Genomic DNA, 26,358 nt, shown 5'->3' with positions numbered 1-26,358 from the left:
AGAACACCATCATCCATACACCATCCATGCACCTCACAGCACATACCCCAACACATCACCCCACACACCCTCACACACACCACACACACTACACCCATGGCACCACAAAGACACCCCAGGTTCTCAGAGGAGGAGCTAATGGTAATGGTGGAGGAAATCATCTAGGTAGAGCCACAGCTATTTGGATCACAGGTGCAGCAGATGTCCATTGCTAGGAAGATAGAGCTATGGTGGAGAGTCGTGGACAAAGTCAACGCCATGGGACAGCACCCCAGAACAAGGGATGATATCAGGAAGAGATGGAACGACCTACGGGGGAAGGTGCGTTCTGTGGTAGCAACACACCAGATAGCTGTACAGAGGACTGGCGGTGGACCCCCACCTCCTCCCCCACAACTAACAACATGGGAGGAGCAAGTCTTGGCGATCATGCATCCTGAGGGCCCGACAGGAGTAGCAGGAGGACTTGACTGTGGTAAGTCAAATCTTTACTACTTTCACCCCCACCCTACCTACATGCCATCACAAACTCCTACCCCTACCCTCACCCCATCACTCCACCACCTCACATATACCCCACCATCACAACCCACCCATCCCAATACCAATCCCTGCATGCAACACCAATGCACGGACCCCCATCACAGACCTGCATGGACACACATCACCACAGCATGCACAATAGTGACAATAGTCACAAATCACAACTCACACAAGCCAAAGCTGCCTTGGTAATAACAACCATAGGGGGAAACATACCCATGCACAAGATGTCACAAGCAGTAACAATAACACTGCATTCACATCCCACCAGGACCCCTACACAACGTCACTGGAGAGGAGGTGCCAGAAACATCCAGTTCCCCCACCCAGAAGAGGCCCACAGTGATGACAGCAGCTTTGCACGTATGGATCAGGATGACCAACCTGCCCCATCAGGGACCTCTGAACAGTCGGTGGCCCAGCCACAGTCCCAAACCACCACAGAGCCTCCCCCCTCAGGAAACACCAGCACAGCACCCAACCAGCGGGCCCATCCCTCTGTCCCCAGGACACGTCAATCAGCAGTGTGTCCACCTCTACAGGGACCCCAGGCAACCCCACAAACACAGGACAATCAGGGACCTGAGGTCAGTGGCAGTGGGCACACGGTTCAGGGGACAGAGGCACAGGACAACAAGGAAGCTGGGAGGACTGCTGTGCGACAGGGGGAGGACAGGCCAAGGGAACCAACTCTCCACGAGGCACTCACCAACATCATGGGAGCATACCACCATTCCCAGGAGACCATGGGCGAGATACTGGCCAAGCTGTAGGAGACCCAGCGGCTGCAGGACGGACAGTACCTGGAAATCAGGGAGGACCTGAGAGACATCCACACCACCCTGATCACCATTGCAGGGGTGCTGGCAGACATGGCCAACACCATGAGGGAGGCAGTGGCACACCTACGGGCCCCTGACACTAGCCACACCGCTGAACAGCCCTCCACCTCCGCTGATGCTAGTGGATAGGAGGCCGCGCAACCGGAACAACAGGCCACCAGCACCCCTCCCCCTGCAGAAGGAGAACCACCACTCAAAGGTCCCAGCGATCCAGGCAGAAGCCACAGAACATTGCCAAGACTCCCGCCAAGAAATAAGACTCCCCTGAATGTCACCCTTGTGTCTGGCACCCTGTCCACCTTGAACTGCCATTGCCCAACTCCCTATGCCCCCTTGGACAATGCATCTGTGATACCAATAGATTGGACTCTATCCTGGATATTCCTCCACCATCAACCCAGCCCATTGCAATACCCTCTACACTTATTATCACAGAAATACACACCCTTGGAACAAATACAAGTATGGAGTCTGTCAATTGATTGAAATATGTATTGGTTTACCAAACTGTAAACATTGCAATTCAAATGTACAGTTATATATACATAGGTATGACCTGTAGTGGGCAGCAGTAAAAACACCAGGAGCCAGAGTGGGGCACAGATATCTGAAAATAGAGATGCTAAAGGGTGCAGTAAGTGGCCATAGATATAGGAAAATCAGGTTGCCATGTACAATGTCCAACACAAAACTGCAAAGGAAGGTGAAGTTACAGTGTCTTACCTGTGTGTCACTGGAAGTACTGTTGAATTATAGTAGTTCTGTTGTCCACATCCTCTTCCTCTGCCTCCTCTTCGTCACTGTCCACAGGCTCTGCCGCTGGCAGACGACAATCTCCAGCCTCATCCTCCTGCAGAAAAGGCACTTGGCATCTCACGGCCAGGTTGTGCAACATGCAACATGCAAATGATGATCTGGCACACCTTCTTGGGTGAGTAGTACAGGGATCCACCTGTCAGATGGAGGCACCAGAATCTGGCCTTCAGGAGGCCAAAGGTGCGCTCAATGATCCTCCTTGTACGCCAATGTGCCCCATTGTAACGTTCCTCTGCCCTTGTCCTGGGATTCCTCACTGGGGTTAGTAGACATGAGAGGTTGGGGTAATCAGAGTCACCTGTAAATATTGAGGGCTACCTGTTAGCCAGACACTGACCCTTAGGGCCAACCCAAACCCATATACCTACATCAACTCAGTGGGGACCATGGGCTCACCTCTTGGCCACATCCTGCGCCTCTGGAGTTGAGACATCACATATGGGATGCTGCTATTCCTCAAGATAAAGGCATCATGCACAGAGACAGGATACTTTGCATTGACATGAGAGATGTACTGGTCCGCCAAACACACCATCTGCACATTCCGAGAGTGAAAACTCTTTCGATTTCTGAACACCTGTTCTAGGGTGGGACAAAGGCAATAAGTGAACCATCAATAGCAACAATGATGTTGGGGATATGTCCCATTGCATAGAAGTCAGCCTTCAAGATGGCCAAATCCTCCACCTGGGGGAATACAATGTAGCTGCGCATGTGTTTCATCAGGGAAGACAACACTCTGGTCAGCACGTTTGAGAACATAGGCTGTGACATCCCTGATGCCATGGCCAATGTTGCTTGGAAGGAACCACCTGCCAAGAAATGGATCACTGACAGGACCTGCATTAGATGGGGATACCTTTAGGGTGGTGGATAGCTGAAATCAGGTCTGGCTCTAATTGGGCACACATCTCTTGGATTGTGGCCCTATAAAATCTGTAGGTTAGGATAATGTGCCTGTCCTCCATTGTTGCCAGGTCCACCAGGGGTCTCTACACAGGAGTATGTCTCATCTCCTATTCATCCTCAGCGGTTGAACTCTAGGGTGAAAAACGGTGAGCAGATGGTCATATTCAAACATATACTCTGATTAATGTTCCTTTCTTTTTTTACAGAAACGGTATGTGAACGTGTAGGTAGGTTGATGTGCCTATGTCTGCTGTGACGCAGTTAGGTGCCATGGCCTGTTCCCCCCTGAAATGGCGGCCGCTTCACATGTGAGGAGGGACAAGTGGAAATGAGGTAATTCTGCTGGCGTTGTGTGCCATTGCGGGAGGCAGTTAACGACCGCCGTGTAACAAATCATTGGTTATCATTGGGGCCTACGGGTTCCAGGAGCCAATGGTGATGTACACCAGCGGTGACAGTACACACTGCCGCGGAAGTGACCGCCATTTTCTATCTGTTCATTCACTTGCTACCTGACCTTCAACAGGAGAGGACCTACACTGCAAGTGCTGCTGTGACCTGTGTCTGGAAGCAACCATGGCTCGAGTGTCTGGGAAAAGGGCCCCTGCCTTAATTTCCAAGGAGTTGGAGAGACTAGTGGATGGGGTCGTACCCCAGTACCCTTTACTTTATGGTCCTCCAGACAAACAGGTGAGTACACTGTGAGCACGATGCATGGGGCATGAATGTATGGAGTGCTGTGTGTGCAAGCCTCGTGTAGGGGGGGCTGAGGGGTCCTGGGAAGAGTGCTGCATGTTCGGTGGGCAATGTCTGTGGATAAGGGGATGGGAGGGATATGTTGGGCCATGAGTATAACAGTTCAGACGGTATGAATAATACCTTTTCTGCTGTATCTTTTTCTGCAGGTCGGTGCCCATCAGAAAAAGGGTATTTGGGGTGCCATCGCCAAGGAGGTGCAGACTCTTGGGGTCTTTGACAGGTGGAGCACCCACTGTCGAAAACAGTGGGAGGACCTGCCCCGCTAGGCAAGGAAGACGGCGGAGGCCCAGCTGGGGCTGGCCTCCCAATGAGGAAGGGTTGCCCGCCGTACCCTGACCCCCCTGATGTTCCGCATCCTGGCGGTGGCCTATCCAGAGTTGGATGGGCGCTTGAAGGCATCACAGCAGCCAAAAGGGGGTGAGTACAGATTCAGAATCATGACTTTGCACGCATTAAGGTGTTACCTGGGTGGGGGATGTGGGTCTGCGGGTGCCCCTAGGCCAGTTTGAACATGGCAGGGTAGGTTTCATAATTTGCAAGCTCAGATGCACTCCAACCCCAATAATGCTAGTGGGCATCTACTACTGGGCAGGGTCCTGTGGGTTTCAGGTGCCAGCTAATGGCGTTAGGGATTGTACCCCATGGCCTGGTAACTAGCATTGTAACTGGTAGTGCACTGCCTAGTGCATAGGGCTGTTCCATGTGAGTTGTGTACGCCAACAGTAGTGTTGTTGCTGGCATTGACCAAGTGTATCCTCTGTCTCTTCCCCCCTTTTTGTTTTGTCACCCTGTCCTTGTGTGCATTAGCATCATCTGGCGGCGGAGAAGAGGCACCGGCGAAGGAGGGAGCTGCATCCCACATGGGCCTGAAGGCCGAATTCCACTGACGGTGAGGGCACCAGTGGGACGGAGGGCGAGGGGAGCACCACGATGGAGACAGGAGGGGACAGTTCTGACAGCAACACCTCCTCCGATGGAAGCTCCCTACCGGTGGCGGACACCTCTGTGCCAACCCCAACTACAGGTACAGCTGCCACGCCTGTACCAGCACAGCCCTCCCAGCAGCCCCTCAGCGAGTTTTCCGTGCCCGCTCTCCCAGGCGGGTGGGCATCTCCTTTGCCCTAGGCACCTCAGGCCCTGCCCAAGTCAGCCCTGCTGCCCTCAGGAGGCTATTGTTCTCCTGAAATCCCTCTCTGTTGGGCAGTCCACCATTCTGAATGCCATCCAGGGTCTAGCAGGGCATTTGCAACAAAAAAATGCATACCTGGAGGGCATTCACTCTGGCGTGGTGGCTCAACAGAGATAATTCCAGGCTCTGGCCAACTCACTGATGGCAGCCATTGTCCCTGTCTCTAGCCTCCCCCCTCCAACTTCCTCTACCCAGTCCCATTCCCCTCAATCCCAGCTTATCCCAAGCACACCTTTAGACCTGCATGCACACAAATCAACACACAGAAGTGTCTCAGGCAAACACAAGCACCACACTTCATCCCACAGGCACTCACACAAGCACCCTCCAGATGCAGACACACCAACATCCACTGCCTCCACTGTGTCCCCCTCCTCCTCCTCGTCCACCTCCCTTCCAGTCGTGTCTACACTCACACCTGCATGTACTACATCCTCATTTACTACCTCCATCACAAGCACACCTATCACAACACGCCCCTCACTGGCAGTCACCACCCCCACATCAATGCACACGTCCCCTGTGTCCTCTTCCACTGTGTCTGTGCCCCCTCCTTCCAAAGTACACAAATGCAAGCACTCAGACACCCAACAGGCTATTCCCCTCCACCCTTGGCCTCTTCCCTGCCACTCCCCCCCGTCCTTCACTTTGGGCCAGGGTGGGCAGAACCCAGGCCGGCACCTCAGCCACCCAGTCCATGACCACTGTAGTTTCAGCAGCTACTGCTGGTGTGAGAGGCTCCAAGGAGGCACCCGTCAGCACAACCAGTGTGCCTGCACCACCTGCCAAGGGAAAGAAGGGGCAGCCAGTTAGCAAGGGCAAGAAGGGGACACCAGCCAGCAAGACGAAGGAGGCACCGCCAGCCAGCAAGACGAAGGAGGCACCACCAGCCAGCAAAGGGAAGTAGAGAACACCAGCCATCAAGGGCAGGACCACCAGCTGGCAGAAGCAAGGAGGCACCACCATCTGCCAAGGGCAGGAAGGGGACAACAGCTGCCAAGGCCAATATAAAGAGAACTGATGCCACAGGCAGGATGGATCTGGTGCCTGGGACTGGAGCTGCATCGGGGCAAACAACAGCAGCCATGGCACTTCAGCCATCTGAGGCTGCAGGGGAAGGGCTGGAGCCTCCTCCCACCACTAACAGCACTGCCACCTAGACCGCCGGCAGCACCGTCACCTGCACCGCCAGAAGCACTGCCAGCTGCACCACTGCCAGTAGCACCACTGCCAGCAGCAGCAGCCCCAGTGGGTAGCCGTCCAATGCTTCAGGGGAAGGGCTGGAGCCTCCCCCCACCACTGACAGCAACTCCACCTGCACCGCCGGCAGCACCGCCACCTGCACTGCCAGCAGCACCACCACCTGCACCACTGCCAGCAGCAGACCCAGGGGGCAGCTGTATGGCGCTGCAGGGGAAGGGCTGGAGCCTCCCCCTACCACTGACAGCACAGCAGCCTTCACCACCAGCAGCACCGCCACCTGCACCACTGACAGCAGCACCACTGTCAGCAGCAGATGCCCCAGTGGGCAGCCGTCCGAGGCTGCAAGGCGAAGGGCTGGAGCCTCCCCCCCCCACTGACAGCACCGCCACCTGCAGCGCAACTGCCATCCACTGAGCAGCCGTCACCACCAGCGAGCAGTGTGTAGTCGTGCCTACATGGACTGTAGTGCGTCCTGGCCCCTGCAATACCTGTAGGTGTGACACCCAGGTGAGAGACTGTGACCTTACACCATCCATGATCAGCATCACAGGGCACAAAGCCCCCTCCAGAACCAGTGGAAGAAGGCATCCACTCACCCCCTCCTTGCCAGGATGAATCACACCGGGCACAAAGCCCCCTCCAGAACTAGTGGAAGAAGGCATCCACTCACCCCCTCCTTGGCAGGATGAAGTACAATGGGCACAAAGCCTCCTCCAGAACCAGTGAAAGAAGGCATCCACTCACCCCCTCTTTGCCAGGATGAAGCACACTGGGCACAATGCCCCTTCCAGAACCAATGGAGAAGCCATCCACTAGAGAGACTGTGGCTTTGCACTCCCCAGGACCACGCAGTGGACAAACCACCCACTAAAGAGACTGTGGCTTTGCACTCCCCAGAACCAACCAGTGTGCAAACCACCCACTAGAGAGACTGCGGCTTTGCACTCCCCAGGACCAAGCAGTGGGAAAACCACCCACTTGAGAGACTGTGGCTTTGCACTCCCTAGTACCAAGCAGTGGACAAACCACCCACTTGAGAGACTGTGGCTTTGCACTCCCAAGGACATCGCAAAGGGCATGCAGCCCCCTCCAGGAGCAGTGGCATTGTACCATCTTCCGGCTGAGGTGCCTGTGTGTTTTCGACCTGATGCCCCTGCAATGTTCTCTCTGTACTGAGGCAGGAGTCAAGTGTGGCCTTGGCCTATGTGTTATGGCCCTGTGGGCCACGGACATTTTGGAGTGGGCATTGTCTCTCCATCTGTATATATTGTACATACTGTTTATTGCTTTAATGACATATATATCTACATTTGTAATATTACACTCATTTTAATCTATTCCTTCTGTCCTTGAGTTATTCCTGTGGGTTACGGGGTGTATGTGTGATGTTGTTGCATCAGTTTGTGTGTATTGTGTTGGGGGTGGGGGTGTTGCGTGTTTCGTGTGTGTGTCACTCTCTTTTTCCTCCCCCCTCCTTGTGTGCTAGGCGCAGTACTCACTGTGGTCGTCTTCGCTGCCGTTCGTGTTCCTGGTGTAGGAAACATGTGCATTTCGGGCTCCATGGCGTTGTGGTTCTTCCCTGTGTGTCGAGAGGTGAGTCGTTTACCTACTGTGTACTGTTTCCGCCGTGCTTTTGATGGCGTTCGTACAGCCCCGGAAAAGTTGGCGGATTGCTGTGCAATAATAGTGTGGGTGGTACATTGTCTTCCGCCTGGCTATTTGCGGTTACCGCTGCGGTGTTTGTTGCTACTGCCGTGGTAGTCGGAGTGTTAAAGTGGCTGTATGTGTTGGCGGTTTCTGCCATGGTCATAATTCCATTTTTCTTACCGCTGGCCTGTTGGCGGTATTACCGCTGCTTTATCACCGACCGCCAGGGTTGTAATGAGGGCCTTAGTGCCTTGGTTGATACCCAGTTTACTTTCTTTGACTTTAGTCCTATCACTCTATTTTGTTCTGGCCTCTTATTTTCCTTCTTTGGTATACTGTATCTTTAGTTGGTCTTGTCACCATTTCCTTTGTGCAGCACCCAGCTTCCCCTTCACCCAGTGCCTTTTCCTTTGTTTCAGTCATTTCATAGGTATTTGCTTATATCAGGAAAACACAAACAAACAAACAGTGCTCTCCTTTTCCGTGGCTTTCTTCGCCCCCCTCTGTTTCCCCAGGTTGCTGCAAGTACCTGGTGGGGCCACGCTTCTCCTGGAACGTGGCCGACTTCTTCATGTGTCGATCTCCCTCTCAGTCTTCTGGATGCGATGTCCTCGTGGGTGCTCCCTGCCGTCTGTTTCCAGGTGCCGTCTCCCTTGATTCCTCGTCCTGTGTCTCTTCCTCTGTTTTGTTCCTCTTGCTTTTCTCCTCCTCCTCCTCCTCTTTGCGTCCCAGCTTTTCATCCGTATCATCCGCCTGGCGTCTTTGGAGTATTTTAGGCCCTGCGTCGCGGTGCCATAATGACGTAAGGGTTTGACCTCCACTCCAGCACCCTGAGCAGTGCCCCCAGGTGCATCAGGTCCGGCGCTGATCCTTGTGTGTATTAGTTATTGCATGCATAACTGGTGTCATTGAGAATCAGTTGCCCCATCCTGGCGAACATAGATCTTTGGAGGGCCAACCCTCAGCAAAATGCAATAGATTGCATTGAAGATCTACATCATGCCCTGCAGGGAACAGTAAATAGTGGCAAAGTATGTCAAGTGCTCTTTATGCAAGAAGAACCTCTCCAGGAGTACCTCAACAAATTCTTATGTGGCACTACAAGTATGTTGGCACATCTTAAGAGATGTCACTTCAACCACTGTTGAAAAAACTGAATATAAATTAGTATTACATTTACAAAATTCCTGAAACAGAACAGTGCACATTTTTATGCTGTAATAGCTTATCACATTATAGTAAAACCTTTTATTTTTCCTTTTTCGTTCTCAGCTTTTATACTTGTTCAACTTAAGTGTTGCTTCGTATAAAGATGTGTCTTTGAACAGTAGGTAAAAAAAAAATGTATGGATTGTAGAAAAGAACTCCAAAACTGCACAGTATATCACCACAAATATGTGAAATTTTGCATTGCACTTACTGCAAACATTTAATCAATTGTTTTACGTACAATTTGTGAACTAATCTATTGAAATGTACCCTAAAAGTAATTGACTTACTATACCTGGTACAATAGAACTAATACATATAAATCAGATTTGTGTTTTGTAGATGTTTTTAAAGACATCAACCTTGATAGGCCAAATGATGCCTAAAACACTGATGATCTTTGCAGATGAAACGCCATACCTTACTTTTTTCTGAAAATATTTCATAGATGTCTGTTTAGATAAACAAAAGGAGACAAGTTTGTACTTTGAATGGCTGTTTTTGCAGCAGTTGAAGGTTGAACTGATTGCATTCTATCCATTGAATTTCACTCTTTAATTACACAGTGCTGTGTCTTGATGTTATTTGAACTCGTTCATGGATGATAAAAGGATTCTTCAGTTTTGGTGAACATTCTAAAGACATCACCCCTGATGGGCTGTATGATGCCTAAAATGCTAGTGATGCTTGTAGAAGAACATTCTACATTATTTTTTTTCCAGACATACTTGTTAGAATTTTGATTGAAGAAACAAAAGGTGAGGATTTAGTAAGTTTGAAAGGCAGTTTAGATTTGAATATAAGGTTACTGTCCTTGCATTCTGTCCATCAAGTTTCCATCTTTAAATAGCCAGTGTAGTTTCCAGACGTTATATTAACTCCTTCATGAAAAATATTAGCTATAGTAGTATAGGTTTTTCCAGAAGTTGAAATTTGTACAGCTTTGAAGTTTATAGTTTCAGTTTCCAATTTAGATCCATCTGCTCTCTATTGTTGTAAAATTAGTGTAAGGTATTTTCTAGTTCTTCGTAGATACAACATAGACACAACATGTGATCTACAATTAGGGTAGGTCATTTTGATTTGCATTTTTAATCAATCAGTCAAAAGGCACAGTTTTGCAATCCGGTAGTGTTAAGTACAGAAATCGCTCAGAATTTATTGAGTACCAGATGTAAAAGAGCAATCTTGACAGTGATGCTTCCATTTTGTAAGTCAGTCCATATAAGTAATAAATATTTACTTCTTCTTTTTCTAATACTCCAAGGATGACCATTATGAATTCTTGTGTATCTCGTTAACTCTTGAGAGTAAATAATACAGATCCACTACATGTATCTTAAACGTCTTAAATGCTTGAAGATGAATGTATTGCAGTCCTATCACTGAGTAAACATTGGATCAAATGATATAGTGCAGAACACAATCTGTGATCTGTTTTTTGTTGAAATCCATTTACAAGATGTAGTACATTGAGAACAACATTTGCAAAGCACCTGACACTTGAACTGTTTTCTGACTGGTAATCTTCCTCATTTTTTACTTTTTTCTTCTTAACATCTTGTACCTTGTCCTTCTGTTCCTTCTTTTACTGAACCTCCATCAAATGTTTTTAATCTTCCAATTCTGACAGATCATCCATTTCTCATAAACAGGGTACTGACCTGATTGAGGAGCTTATAGACGTCTTAACCAGTTGTACTCTCTCACACAGCTTACATCAGCACTAACTGTCCTGTCATCAAAGTCAACCAAAAACCAAACCAGACAATGTTCTAACGTAAGATAATTAAATATATCACATGCCTTCTTTAAATAACGTACTTTCAATATTAAACAAAGCTGCATCTACACTTAATCTTTGAGATTTATGGATAGTTACAGCATTTTCCAGAGAGATTGGGAACTGTTGGCACAGGATAAAATACATCAGCCAATCTGCTTCATGCCATGAATCTGATCAAATTTTATAACCAAATATTCAACCACATCTCTATTTGGAAACGTAATTAAATCAATAACTTTACCCATTGCACCATTTACTCACCCTTCCTCAGCATTTCAATTACACTGCAAAATTATTTGACATTTTTGTGCAAGCATTAGCACTTTTCTAATCCTGCAGTCCTGGATACAGATTTCTCAAAAGAATCCAATGTTGCTTGTAGTTTTCCATGCTCTATGTTCTCTTTAACTTTGGTGTAAATTTATTTTTGTTTGTCATTCACTTTTTCTACTAAGTGCAGGAAAGTCCTTATTTTTGCCCTGGTCACCCCTCAAACGTGTTGGACTGATACTGGTGGTTACTGACTCTTGGCTGTGCCCTGGCTACACCTTACCATTCCCAGGGCCAGTGCTCTCTGTAAAGTGGATATGCAAATTAGACTAATTGTAATTGACAGTATTGTTGGTTAGCTATTTTAGTTATAGCTTCATGCACGTTATTTTAGTATTCTAGGCCTACCGCTGTGCACTTTAACCTAGATATATTTTATTCAGCTTTGTTTATTATTTTTAACAATAGCCACTTTCATGGTCTTGTTTTATTTATTTCTATCTAGCTGTATCTGCTTAGGCCAGCACTACGTTCTCAAACGAGACATTCTCATTCACTCTGTGCTTCTTTCAAGGCTGCAGTAAGATAGCTTGCCGATGAACGTGGTAAAGGTTTTGTCTCTGGTGTTCATAGAAAAACGCACATCCTTACGTAAGGACATTTTCTCAGAACATCAGCTGTTTTGTTATATAAACACTTCCCTGTCCCTTACACGTTAGAGGGAGATTCCAGCCAGAGGACCTCGACTGTATGCTGATTGCTGAACGTTTCGCTACAGCTCCTAATGCAGACTTCAGGCTTTTGCTCAGGTATGGGGGATGATGTCTTCCCAGGGGAACCTGAAGGGCAGAACTAGAGCTAAACATGTTGTGCTCTATTATAGCCTAGGTAGGAATTAGTCTATTGACTCTAGAGACAATATGGTAGCGTTATTTCTATGCTTCACTCTCCTTGTCACAATTCTAATTCTGTTATGCTGTATCATCCTAGTTATTGCACTACATGCTTTGTTATCTAAGATGCAGTCGCTTTATTAAAACCCTATTGAAACATATACTGACTTTCTTTATCATTGTGTATGTGAGACTAATGTAACTGAGAGAAAACGGATGAGACCTGAGTCAATTTTGTCATGCGCTCGGCTGCCCAATCATCCCTGCTCTTGAGTAGAGATGAGGCACTGCTAGTTAGCCGGAGCAAAACCCTGATTAGGGCCACAGGTGTCACCTCTAGTGGGTTACGACTCAGTCTTCCACACCGCAGGCGATTCTGTCGCTCAAATCCAATAGTCCCATTAGAATAATGAGAGTCTACGTGACAGTATCAACCTACCTATAAGTCCCTAGCATATGATAGAGCATGTACGTTTAGGGACCACAGCATAGGTAGTGCACAAATAGCTGCATTGCTGAGGTGCCCAGTGTCATTTTAAAGGAAGGCCTGCCTTGCAGGCTGCTTTTAAACTAAAGTGATATGCAAATTCGACTTTGGATTTAAAAGTATTCCAAAGTCTTAAACTACCTTATTTTTACATATATTTCAATCCTTGGGTGCCATGTAACTATAAGGAGGGACCTTATACAAATTGTTTTATGAGCCCTGTTGAAGTAAAATAGACAAATTCGTTTTTTTCCTCACTGTAGTGAATAACCTCCATAGGCTAAAATTGGGAGACTTTATTTTAATTAACAAAGTCCCCTTAAGTGTCAGATACCTCAAGTTTGGTATCAAATTAATTGTTATAATAAATCCCACAATTTACAATTGTTGGATTTAATATAACTAGTTCAGGTAGAGAGTGTTAAACTACCTGAAAAGTTGAAAACTTCAGCTCTGTAGTGCCCTTCTCTGATTGCCCAGCCTCTGGCAGCCTGTCCGGGCTGCCTAGATGAGGTGTGAAGTGGTCTGGGTTCAACACAAAGGATGTGCATAGGGGAGGAGATCTGCCTCAGCAGATGGGGAATAAGGAAGAGGGAGGGCTGCCAAACTCGTCTTCAAATGCAGGGAAGGACATATGGAGAAACCATGCACCTCCTTCATATCCTGCAACCCCAGACAATTAGGTGCCCTCTTGATTAGATTAGGAGAGGGCAGGAGAGGGAGAAAGGTGTGTTTAGAATTTTTAATCACACCAGTGGGTGGGCTCAGCCAGATCTTGCTTCCAAAAATCATTTTCGGCCATTATGGATTCTTGAAGAATGTTGCTCCCGGGATTGATTTGTGCCACACTTCCCAGGAAGTGGTCATCACAGGGGTGATGACCTTTCATCTGATTGGAAAACTAGGACCCCCTGTTTTTCATCCAGGAGCAAGGATAAATATGGCAGAGCTGCACGCACACCTCAGTAAGAACATCAGGAGAAGAAGGACTGCTCTGATGGACCCCTGACTTGCACCTGGACACTCCAATCTGAAGGACTGCACCAGCTGCACACTTGGGCTCCACCACAAAAAGGACTTTGCCTGGCTTCAACTGGTTCAAGGAGGGACTTGATGTTTGCTACAGGTGAAAAGCTGCTAACCAGAGTCCCCTGTCTCAGATCCTGAAGAAACTGACCAGCTGACCACTGTCCAGTGGCCAACTTGGAATTTGAGCCAGGTGCCTTCCTGCCTTCCTGGAGTTGTAGTCCACACCATCAAGGAGCAACTCAGAGCTTCTGGAACCTTGGTGTGAGCTGTGGACTCCTGTAAAGACCTTAAAAGACCTTCTGGAAGAAGATCGAGAAGTTTTTGGAAAAAGCTCCATAGAAGGACCGACCCTTCACAGCGACTCTAGCCGGCTTGCCTCAACGGCAACCCGGACTGACTTGCAGGTTCATCCTGCTGAAGAAAATCTCAGAAAAAGAGACTAAGGCCCTCATTACGACCCTGGCGCTCGGTGATAAAGTGGCGGTAATATCGCCAACAGGCTGGCGGTAACTACCAACAAATTATGACCATGGTGGAAAGATTTCTGAAAGACAGCCAATGTACCACACCGACCACCAGGGCGGAAAGAACAGCCATCACTGCAGTAGCTGCCTACAGCCAGGCGGAAGTCAATGTTCCGCTCACCATATTATGACGCTGCAAACCGCCACCTTTTCCGGGGCAGTACCAATGACATCAAAAGCCTGGTAGAAACAGAGCTCAGAAGGGAAAGTACTCACCATTGGAGACTCAGGAAACAACCACGCCGCCATGGAACCGAACTGCATGTCTTCCCGATGATCTTCTACGTTCTGCTTCACCATGAACACAAATGCTGGTGAAGACGACAACGGTGAGTACAGCCGCCTAGCACACAAGGGAGGGGGGAGGAAAAGACAGTGACACACACGCACAACACGCTCCACACAAACACACATCCAGTTGCATTATAAAAACAATCTGACCCCGTCACTCGGTTGAATAATGCAAGGACAAAACAATTTTGCAAAAGTTAATGTAATGAAATCAACACAGTATGAAAAATAAGTTAGACAAGATAATATATATATATATATACACATGTATAAGGACACAGCTGAGTCCACAATGTTAATAGGCCTAATGGCCACACATGTCACCTGCTTTAACACGGACAGAACACTGCAGGGGCATCAGTTGGTAAATAGTCAGGCACCTCAGGGGGACAGGGGATGGGGGGGCACCTCAGCCGGGAGTTATTACAAGACCACTGCTTCTGGAGGGGGCAACATGCCCTTTGCTTGATCCTGGGGAGTGCAAGGCCACAGTCTCTCAAGTAGGTGTCTTCTCCACTGGTTCTGGAGGGGGCAACATGCCCTGTGCTTGATCCTGGGGAGTGATGGGCCACAGTCTCTCAGGTGGGTGTCTAACCCACTAGTTCTGGAGGGGGCAACATGCCCTGTGCTTGATCCTGGGGAGTGATGGGCATGTGGGTGTCTTACCCACTGGTTCTGGAGGGGGCAAAATGCCCTGTGCTTGATCCTGGGGAGTGATGGGCCACAGTTTCTCAGGTGGGTGTCTTACCCACTGGTTCTGGAGGGGGCAACATGCCCTGTGCTTGATCCTGGGGAGTGATGGGCATGTGGGTGTCTTACCCACTGGTTCTGGATGGAGCAACATGTCCTGTGCTTGATCCTGGGGAGTGATGGGCATGTGAGTGTCTTACCCACTGGTTCTGGAGGGGACAACATTCCCTGTGCTTGATCCTGGAGAGTGATGGGCCATAGTCTCTCAGGTGGGTGTCTTACACACTGGTTCTTGAGGGGGCAACATGCCTCGTGCTTGATCCTGGGGAGTTGTGGGCCACAGTCTCTCAGGTGGGTGTCATTCCCACCGTTTTTGGAGGGCGCAGGCTGCACAGCAGCACATGAAGGCAGGATTACATACCGTCCACTGGCGGTCACGGCTATACAGTGGTGGTGGTGCTGCTGGTGGGGGGCGACTCCTGTCCATCCCCTGCAACCTTGGACGGCTGCATAACCATGGTGGGGGCTCCGTCACAGTTCCTGCCCCAGGTCCCTTGGTCTTCCTGCCTATTGGTGCAGTCTCATTGGTCTTCCTGGCAGCTAGGGCAGGCTCCTTTCCCTTCTTGCCTGCTGGTACAGGCTCCTTGGTCTTCCTAGCAGCTGGGGTAGGCTCCTTTCCCTTCTTGCCTGCTGGGGCAGGCTCGTTTCCCTTGAGGCTGCCTGGTGCAGGCTCCTTCACCTTCAGGACATGTGGCCGGATCCATTTCCACCACGAGTGGGTGTTGTGACGACTGAGCCCGTGGACTGTATGGCATAGATGCTTGGCTGGGTTCTTCCTACCCTGCCCATAGGTGCAGGACGGGGGTGGGAGAGGTAGGGAAGAGGTCAGTGGTGAATAGGAACAGTTTTTTAGGGACATTGGGGCAGAATGAGGGAGAAAGAATGGGAGTGGAGGATGAGGGAGTGGTTGTTGGAGGTGTCTGTCTGCTGCTTTTGGGTGTGGGTGCATGGGCTGTATGCTGTTGTGAGGTGGATGGCTGTTGGGTGGGGTGTCTGAGTGCTTGCATCTGTGTACTTTAGGAGAGGGGGACAGACACAGTGGGAGAGGACACAGGGGACGTGTGCATGGATGTTGTGGCGGTGTCTGCCAGTGAGGTGTGTGTTCTGCTTGGTGTGGTGATGCTGGTAGTAGATGATGATGTAGTACATGCAGGTGTGAGTGTGGACAGAACTGGGTGGGAGGTGGTGGAGGAGGAGGAGGGGAGACAGTGGAAATAGTGGATGTTGTGTGTTTGCAACTGGATGGTGTTTGTGTGAGTGCCTGTGGGATAAAGTGTGATGCTTGTGTTTGCCTGTGACATTCTTGGCTGTTGTCTTGTGTGCATGCTCGTCTGCCAGTGTGCTTGGGATGGGTTAGGGTTGAGGGGAATGGGACTGGGCAGTGGGAGTTGGAGGGGGAGGGTAGAAACAGGGACAATGTCTACCATCTGAGAGGAGGCCAGAGCCTAAATCAATCTCTGTTGGGCCGCCAATCCACTGTGAATGCCCTCCAGGAATGCATTAGATTGTTGCATCTGGGCGCCAGCCCCTGGATGGCATTCACAATGGTTGACTGCCCTACAGAAATGGATCTCAGGATGTCAATAGCCTTCTCACTCAGGGCCGCAGGGCTAACTGGGGCAGGGCCTGAGGTGCCAGGGGGGAAGGAGATGCCTACCCTCCTGGGTGAGCGGGCACGGCCAACTCGCTGAGGGGCTGCTGGGAGCGCAGTGCTGGTACGGGGTGGCGGCTGTACCTGCAGCTGGGGTGTTCATAGAAGTGATCGCCACCACCAGGGAGCTTCCATCGGAGGAGGTATCTGTGTCAGAACTGTCCCCTCCAGTCTCCACCATGGTGTTCCCCACGCCCTCCGTCCCACTGGTGCCCTCACTGTCGGTGGACTCTGTATCCTGGGTCCTGTGGGATGCAGCTCCTTCCATCGCTGATGCCTCTGTTCCTCCGCCAGATGATGCTAATGAACATAAGGACAGGATAACAAAACAAAAACAGGGGGAAGAGACAAAGGATATACTTGGTCAATGGCTGCGCCAACACCACCCAAGCGTACACAGCACCTACACACACAGGGAAGAAGCCTACCCAATCTGCCATAGCACTACCAGAGAAATAGTTAGCAGCCAAGGCATGGGGAGGGGCACACACCGCCAAATGCAGCACACCTTGGACCCACGCAGCCCTGACCAGTGGTAGATGCCTACGAGCTAGGTTGCAAGATTTTCCCTTCTGAACCCTAGCCACCAAGGGACCTACACTGCAATATCAGGCATGGCCTAAGGGCACCCACTGACACACATCCCCCACCCAGATACCACCCTACCATGCATAAGTTGCAATGATGGGCACTGTACTGACCCCTGTGTGGCTGCTGTGATGCCCTCAAGCGCCCATCCAGCTCTGGATAGGCCACCACCAGTATGCCGGCCATTAGGGGGGTCAGGGTTACACGGCACCCCTTCCTCATTGGGAGACCATCCCCAGTTGGGCCTCCGCTGTCTTCCATGCCCAGCATCTCAGGTCCTCCCACCGTTTGCAACAGTGGGTGCTCCGCCTGACATAGACCCCCAGGGTCCGTTCCTCCTTGGCGATGACACGCCATATACCCTTCTTTTGATGGGCGCTGACCTGCAGAGCCAATATATACAAGAAAGTAGAGTTAGAGAAACAATCCTGCCTGTTAAACATATGGCCTCCCGTACCTGTTTCCATCAGCATTTACGCTCACATGGCCCGCACACAACCTATACGTTGCCCAGAGGACATCCACCCACCCCCCTTACACGAGGCCTTCACATGCACCACTCCATGCATTCATGCCACATGCATCGTGCCCACAGTGTATTCACCTGTTGGTCTTAAGGCCCATACAGCAGTCCGAACTGGGGTAGGACTCCATCCACCAGTCTCTCCAACTTCTCTGATGTGAAGGCTGGGGCCCTTTCAACGGGCCATAGTAGGTTCCAGACACCGTTCACAACAGCACATGCAGTGTAGGTCCTCTCCTGTGGAATGTCAGGTAGCAAGTAAGGAATCAGATAGAAAATGGCAGTCACGTCTGCAGCAGTGCATACCATCACTGCCGGCATAGATCACCATTGGTGACTGTACCCCAAAGGGCCCAATTATAACGAATGAGGAGTTGCACGCCAGTTCCCGACTGCCTCCCGCAACGACACACAACATCAGCGAAATTACCTCACTTCCACCTGTCCCTCCACACAGCACAGGCGGATGCCATTTCAGGGGAGGGGGGGATAGGGCCTGGAAAATTGCTGCGTCACTGGTGATAGGAGATACTGGACAAATCACACTGACCCATTTCAAGTTAACAGTATGCAAAGTTCTGTTGTAGCTCCATTGGTCAGTTTGTGACCGGCTCCTCATTCTTTTGTCTCTTAGATTCGTACCGCTGTGGATAAATAGGTGATGGAGACATACCCCGTGTACAGATCCCTGGTGGACTTGGCAACACTGGAGGACAAGCACATTATCCTCACCTATAGACTTGACAGGGTCACAATCACAGAGCTGTGTTCCCAATTGGAGCCTGACCTGATATCTGCGATCTGTCACACCACTGGGATCCCCCCTCTTGTGCAAGTTCTATCAGTGCTCCACTTCCTGGTAACTGGTTCTTTCCAAGTGACAGTGGGCTTGGCAGCAGGAAAGTCACAGCCATGTTCTTAATAGTGCTGACAAGAGTGTTGTCTGCCCTGATGAAACACATGTGCAGCTACATTGTTTTCCCCCAGGTTGAAGATTTGGCCACAGTGAAGGCCGAGTTCTATACAATGGGACATATTCTCAACATAATTGGGGCGATTGATGGAACACATTTTGCATTTGTCCCCCTCCCCCGCCAGAATGAACAGGTGTTCAGAAATTGGAAGAGTTTCCCCTCTATGAATGTACAGATGGTGTGCTTGGCGTACCAGTCCATCTCCCACGTCAATGCTAAGTATCCTGGGTGGGTGCATGATGCATTTGTCCTGAGGAATAGCATCCCAAATGTGCCGGCCCATCTACAGAGGCACAGGGTGTGGCTAATAGGTGAGCCCTGATTCCCCCCAGTATATGTTGGTGTATGGGTATTTTGTGGGCCATATGGGATAGTGTGTGGCTAAATGTTGTCCCTCAATATTTCAGGTGACTCTGGTTACCCAAACCTATCATGGCTGCTGACCCCTGTGAGGAATGCCAGGACAAGGGCAGAAGAAAGTTATAATGAGGCCCATGGGCGAACCAGAAGGATAATTGAAAGGACCTTTGGCCTCCTGAAGGCCAGGTTCCGGTGCCTCCATCTGACAGGTGGATCCCTGTGCTACTCACCGAAGAAGGTCTGCCAGATAGTGGTGGCATGCTGCATGTTGCATAAACTGGCCCTCAGACGCCATGTCCAATTCCTTTAGAAGGAAGAGGCTGGAGGTGCCCCTGTGCCAGCAGTAGACCCTGTGTACAGTGATGATGAGGAGGCAGAGGATGGGGATGAGGACAGAACATCTGTGATCAGACAATACTTCCAATGACACCCAGGTAGGACAATTTTACTTCACATTTCAGTGACATTTGCATGAATTTCTGTGGCACTGGCATGCTGATATTTCCCACCTCTATGCCCATTTACTGTTCCCTCTGGCAATTCATTTTGCAGATGTTGGTGACCTCACATATACTCTTGGTGTGATCACTGTAGCCAGCTACAGGCCATTAACCTATGTTAATTTTCTGTACAGTTGATTTGCAAAGTTTGTACCTGTTTCAATTAATACATAATTGATATACATGATATACTACAAACTTCTTTTTTTTATTCTTGTTTATTTCTTGTTTATTGAACTGTTAAAATATAGAGGGGAAAGTGCAATGAAATGGAGTGATGATGGAGAAAAGTCCAGGTATTGATCCAGTCTGTTTGTAGCACAGGTTCATTGTCCAAGAAGACATAGGAAGGGGAGCAATGGCAGTTCAAGGTGGACAGGGTGACTGAGTAGGACATAAGGGTGACAAACAGGAGAGTTTAATTTCGTGGTGGGGATCTTGGCAAGTGTCTCTTGCCTCTGTCTGGATTGCAGGGAATGCTTGAGGGGAGGTTCTCCTTCTGCAGGGGGACGGGTGCTGGTGGCCAGTTGGTCCTGTGGCAGGGCCTCCTGGCCACTAGCGGTAGCGGAGGTGGAAGCCTGTTCAGATGTCTAGCTAGTGGCAGGGGCCCGCTGTTGTGTGACTGCCTCCTTCATTATATTGTCCATGTCTGCCAGCACTCCTGCTATGGAGATCTGGGGGTTGTTGATGGCCTGCAAGTCCTCCCTGATTCCCTGGTACTGTCCCTCCTGCAGCCTCCTGTTCTCCTGCACATTGTCCTGGATTTGGCTAATCGTGTCCTGGGAATGTTGATAGGCTCCCAGGATCTCTGCAAGTGCCTCCTGGAGAGGCAGTTCCCAGGCGCACAGCACTCCTCCCAGTTTCCCTGTTTGCCTGTGCCTCTGTCCCCTGAACCATGTGCCCACTGACACCAGGTCCCTGATTGTCTTGGGTATGAGGTGTGGCCTGGGGTCCCTGTAGAGGTGGACACACTGCTGATTCATGTGTCCTGGGGACAGACATGTAGGTACGCTGTGTGGGTGCCGTGGTGGTGTTTCCTGGTGGGGGAGGCTCTGTGGTGGTGTGTAACTGGGGCCTGGGTAACCAGCTGTCCAGAGGCCCCTGATGGGCCAGGTAGGTCATCCAGATCCTGAAGACCAGAGTTGCTGTCATCACTGTCGACCTCTTCTTTTGGGGGACTGGATATTACTGGCACCTCCGATCCACTGACATTGGCTGATGTACCTGTGGGGATGTAAATGATGTGTTATGGTTTCTGTGTCTGACATATTGTGCATCCATGGCTTGCCCTCTTTGGTTGTATTTCCCCTGGTAGCTTTCACTTGAGTATGTTGGTGTATGATGGGATGATTAGTTCTCTATAGTGTGCATGCTTTAGTGATGAGTGTCAATGCAGGGCTGTGGGTGGTGTCCATACATTGGCAGAGCATGCAGGGCTTGGTATTGGGATGAGTGAGATGTGATGGTGGGGTGTGCGGGAGGTGGTGGAGTGATGGTAGTGAGGGTGAGGGTGGGGGTATGTGATGGCATGCAGGTAGTGGGTGATAGCAGTAGAGAGTTGACTTACCAGAGTCTAGTCCTCCTACTACTCCGGGCAGGCCCTCAGGCAGAACCCATGATTGCCAAGACTTGCTCCCCCCATGCTGTTAGTTTTGGGGGAAGAGGTGGAGGTCCTCCGCCAGTCCTCTGTACAGCGAGTTAGTGTCTTGCTGCAATGGAACGTACCTTCCCCCGTAGGTCATTCCACCTCTTTCTGATGTCATCCCTAGTTCTTGGGTGCTGTCCCATGGCATTGACCCTGTCTGCGATTCTCCGCCATAGCTCCATCTTCCTAGCTATTGACATTTGCTGCACCTGTGCTCCAAATAAATGTGGCTTTACCCTGATAATTTCCTCCACCATGACCCTTAGCTCCTCCTCTGTGAAACGGGGGAGTCTTTGTGGTGCCATGGGTGTTGTGTGAGGTGTGTAGCTGAGAGTGTGTTGGGGTGTGTGATGTGGGGTGCGTGAGTGGTGTATAGATGTGAATAGTGTGTGGCTCTAGTTGTGTCTGTGGTCTTGATGCCTCTCTGCTGGCAATGGTTTGGAATGGTAAAGGGTTGTGGGTAATGTTGGTATGTGTTTTATAGTGGTGTGGGTGTGTGGGTGTGGTGTGTGTCAGGTTTGTGTTGTTTGAATTGTCCAATATGGTGTTGTTTTGTATGTGTGTGTCCATTTTGAGCCCGGTGGCATGTACCGCCATTCGTTTACCGCCGTTTAATGTCTGCCGTGGTGATTCATGGGTCATAATGTGATGGGCGTAGTTCTGTTGGTGTAACGGTGTGGGTTTTGACACCACCAGTTTATCGCTGACCTTTGGTGTGGCGGATTTGTGTATGTGGCTGAATACTGACGGATTGGTGTGTGTGTCATAATATGGTGAACGGATATCTGCGCTGCCACGCTAAGTTGGCAGCAGTCAGCATGGCGGTAAGTGGGATTTACCGCCAATGTAATAATGAGGGCCTAAGTCCGAATTTAGAAAGTTGACTGGGACCTCCAGCGCAGTGTATCCGAAGAGGGCTCCAGGGACGTCAGATCAAGTTTCAGGTTTGCCCCGGTCGAAGGATTTTTATCTTGAAAAATCGTCTAAATCCAAAGGTAGAAATCTTCATTGAGGTCTCCTGCGATGCGGATCCATATCCAGGCAGGTAAGATCGGACTGGCGACTTCGTCCCATTGAAGAAAATCTTCAAGAAAACGACTAAGTCCGTAGGGAAGCTTTTGACCGAGGCCTCCCGCTCGCTGTAGCCAAGCAGTGCTCCATAGCGGTCGGCCTTAAACTTTGACTTTGCCTTGGTCAGGGTGCGACCAGATGACCAAATTGGCGCTATTAATTTCTAAGCACTAAAAAACATTAATTCTTTAAAAATTCATATCTCCGGTTCCCCTTATCCGATTTTATTCTTTTTGGTGTCATTTTGAAGCTAAAATTATTTCCTATTTTTATAATTGAATTTTAATTTTTAAACTGTTTCCTCTGTTTTATTTGATTACTGTTTTGTGATACTTGAATGCTTCATATTTTGTCTCCTAAGTTAAGCCTTGTCGGTCATTGCCAATCTACCAAGGGTTGAGCTTGGGTCAATTTATTGAGACCTAACTGAACCTAGTGGGGGTTAGTGGCCTATTGCTAAGTGTAGGTACTTACCTGCCCTTGTCAATAATCCACTTTCCAACACTAAGGCCCTCATTACGACATTGGCAGCAAATGCCGCCTATTGCCACGGCGACAGCCGCCAACATACCGTCACCATGGCTACCAGCCACCAACCGCATTATGACTATAGGCAGAATTCTGCCAGAAGGTTGGCGGAATTCCGTCGACAGTCATGGCGGCAGACGGCCGTAAGGTGGCGCTGCTGTCAGCAGCAGCGCCACGCCAGCAAAACACCGCCTAGTGTATCATGCTCCATGATGCGGCCTGGCGGTGTTTTGCTGGTGGACTCTGGTGCTGGTAGCAGCTCCGCGTCCCGTCTCCTGCTGGAGGACCCCCTGCAAGCAGGTAAGTCGGGTTCTCTGACAGGAGACGTGGGTGGGGGGTGTTGTGTGTGTGTGTGTGTATGGGGGGGGTCTGTTTTTGTGTCTGTTTCTGTATGCGTGCATGCAGGTGTGGATCGCGTGGAATGCGTGTGTGAATGAATGTGAGTGTATGTGTATGTTGTGTGTTGTGAATGCGTGTGTGCATCAATGTATGTTAGTGTGTGTTGTGGTGTGTGGGTATGTATTTGTGCATGCATGGGTGGATGTGGGTATGCATGTGTGGATGAGTGTGTATGTGTGCGCATGTGGGTTTGTGGATGGAATGGGGAGATGGTGGGGAGGACTCTCGGGGGGGGGAGACCCCTATTAGTGCTAGGGAAGGAATTCCCTGGCACTGATAGTGCCTACCACCATGGTTTTCGTGGCGGTACGATTGTCACGAAAACCATGGTGGTAGGTGGATTCATAATCCCGAGGGTGGGATTGTGACAGCCACCTGGCTGGAGACTGAAGTCTCCAGCCCAGCAGCTGTTACCACCCTGGCGGTCGGAGTTGTACATTAGCGGTTTAGCTTGAGCCAAACCGCCAATGTCATAATTTGGGGAAAGGTACCGCCAGCCTGTTGCCAGTACCTTACCAAAATACTGCCGTCCGCTAGGGTCGTAATGAACCCCTAAGTATTCAAAATTAACAGTTTCGACTCTTGCAATATTGACACTCCGTGATGTCCCATTTAATCAATAGCTATAATTTCTAAAATATCTTCTTTCTCCAGTTTTAGTAATTGTTCATTGAAGCTGGAGCACTCTTGAATTATAGGCATTTGACACACTAAACAGACTATGAATTTCCCTTCTTCAATGAAATTGTACATTACTTCTTCTGCTGTGCTGTGAGATGGAAATAGTTTCATGATAAGTTAACTTTCTAAAGCACTTTTTCCCTCCTTTGTCAAAACCCCTACTCTAATGTCCTTAAGAATATTTCCATATTCCAAGTTAGAAGTTTGATGCATATTTTTAACAAGTTTGTTGTATTTGAACTTTAACCAAATATTTACGTTGCCAATACTCCTCTAAGAAATTCATGTTTAATTATGGAGAAGTGTTTTGAAAACAGGTTGTCCTTTTATGGGGGTAGGTTGCAGTAGGTCATTGAACACATTTAAATGCTTTTCTCCAAAAAACACATCATAGTCTGTTCTTAAAATCTGTTGCATTAAGTGTGTGAAGGCAAGCATTAAGTTTGATAGCATGCTCACCTAATTAATGATTAAACGCTTCAGTTTCTCACAATACTCTTGACACCTCATGACAAGCTTCACCAGATAATTTCCAGTATTCCAGTTTATTGTCATATTCAACAAGTACCATAAGTAGTCGATGTAAAGTAATTCCTTTAATGTTATGCACAACTAATGCTGTTGGTGATGTTACTAGACCTGGCAAATTTGATTCTGTAGTCCTCTGTAGATAAGCAGTGAGAACTTTAATTAGAAAGCTTTTTCCAGTACCAGCTTGACCACAGATGTATAGTAGTATTGGCTTAAATGAAGAGCATTCACATTGTTTCTTCTTGTGCAGAAAGGCAGACTCTATTTTATCTTAAACTTTGACCTACATTTATTTCTGTTCCTTGTTCAGTTGTTCTACTAAGTGATCAAAATAAACAGTGTGCTCTCTTTATTGCTGCATTGCACTCTCTGCCAGCTATAGCTTCTTCATTTAGCATAATTGGTTCTACAAGAGGATCTTGACTCAGTGGTCCAAACATTTGGCTGCTTTGTGAACTTTCCTTAGCTATCTCAGTAGCAATAGTTTTTTCCTGTATAATCTTATCTTTTAACATTTACAAGTAGTTTGGAACGACTGAACACTCAATGCTCTCTCCCACAGTCTTTGTAGCAGTCATAGCCTCCATGTTATGGTAATTTGGCATGCCATGGCTTGAACAGCTGCAAAAGTGCCAAGTAGAAAACTTCTCTACTCTCCAGAGTTTGGCAACTACAAGATTTCCTTTGGTGTGTCTCACCAAACAACTGTACATCCAATTACTGTCTATTTCCCTTTGTCTATGTTTGCTGTTATATTACTTCTATATCTGTAGTATTGAAGTCCTTAATAGAGGCAGATATTTTCTAGATGTGGACTCCTTTGTGGGAAGTATTTGTCTAACATATTGGATTTCACTATGTCCCCTCTTTCTGGATTAAATTCTGCTAGATACTGAATTCCCAGGAAAGACTTTAACCCTCTATTTTGAGTGCTTGCAAAGCCTAGACTAACCCATACAATTCCCCTTGATTTTGAGGACAAACTAGCAAAGCTCAACAGGTCAGACCACTCATAGGACGCTATGTCTCTGTGGGAAAGCATTTTCAAGCTGAAAATGTACAATTTCTTGGTACGACTATTTTCTGCAGAAATCTCCTTCACATATCTTTCATCTCTGTTTTCTCTAATTTTGTTATATATGAAGTTACATAGCGAGCCGCAGCAATAGAGTTGTCTGCAACAAACTGTAAATCCATGTTCGCATTCCACATTTTTAGAATGACAGGATTATAATCATTAATAAACTTTGAGGCCTCTGTTCCTCTTAAGTAATATGTGTTTTGGGGTAATTTTCATGTCAGTGTATTTCTGACTGCAGATAAATGATGGGTTTAGGAAATGATGGGTTTAGGAAACCCAAAATTAAATGTTGGGTACATTTTCATTTGCATCTGTATTTTCAACTACAGTACTTGCCACATCTCTGAGTAAAAAACCGCAGAACTTGTTGTCGCAGGCCTTTCTCATCACTGTCCTTTGGGATCGCACATGATATATGCTGTTTTATGAAAGACAGGACAGACTAACCACAGTCTGTTCCAAATTCAGGTACATCTTTTATCCAAAACAGTATGTGAAATGAGCAGCACCTCTTGCTTGGTATTCTTTATGCCAAAATAAATAATTTACTTGACCAAGATGAGGATTAGTTTTGTTGCAGAAGAAATAGATCATGGCTTGAAACTTGTGGTTAAAATATCTGCAAACATATCGAGAATCCAAGGAGCAAAGTTTTCCAGCTGTCTTCAGTTTGATGTCC

Source organism: Pleurodeles waltl, chromosome 4_1 (assembly GCF_031143425.1).
Source record: "Pleurodeles waltl isolate 20211129_DDA chromosome 4_1, aPleWal1.hap1.20221129, whole genome shotgun sequence".
NCBI lineage: Eukaryota > Metazoa > Chordata > Amphibia > Caudata > Salamandridae > Pleurodeles > Pleurodeles waltl.
Note: the sequence above shows the minus strand (reverse complement) of the source record.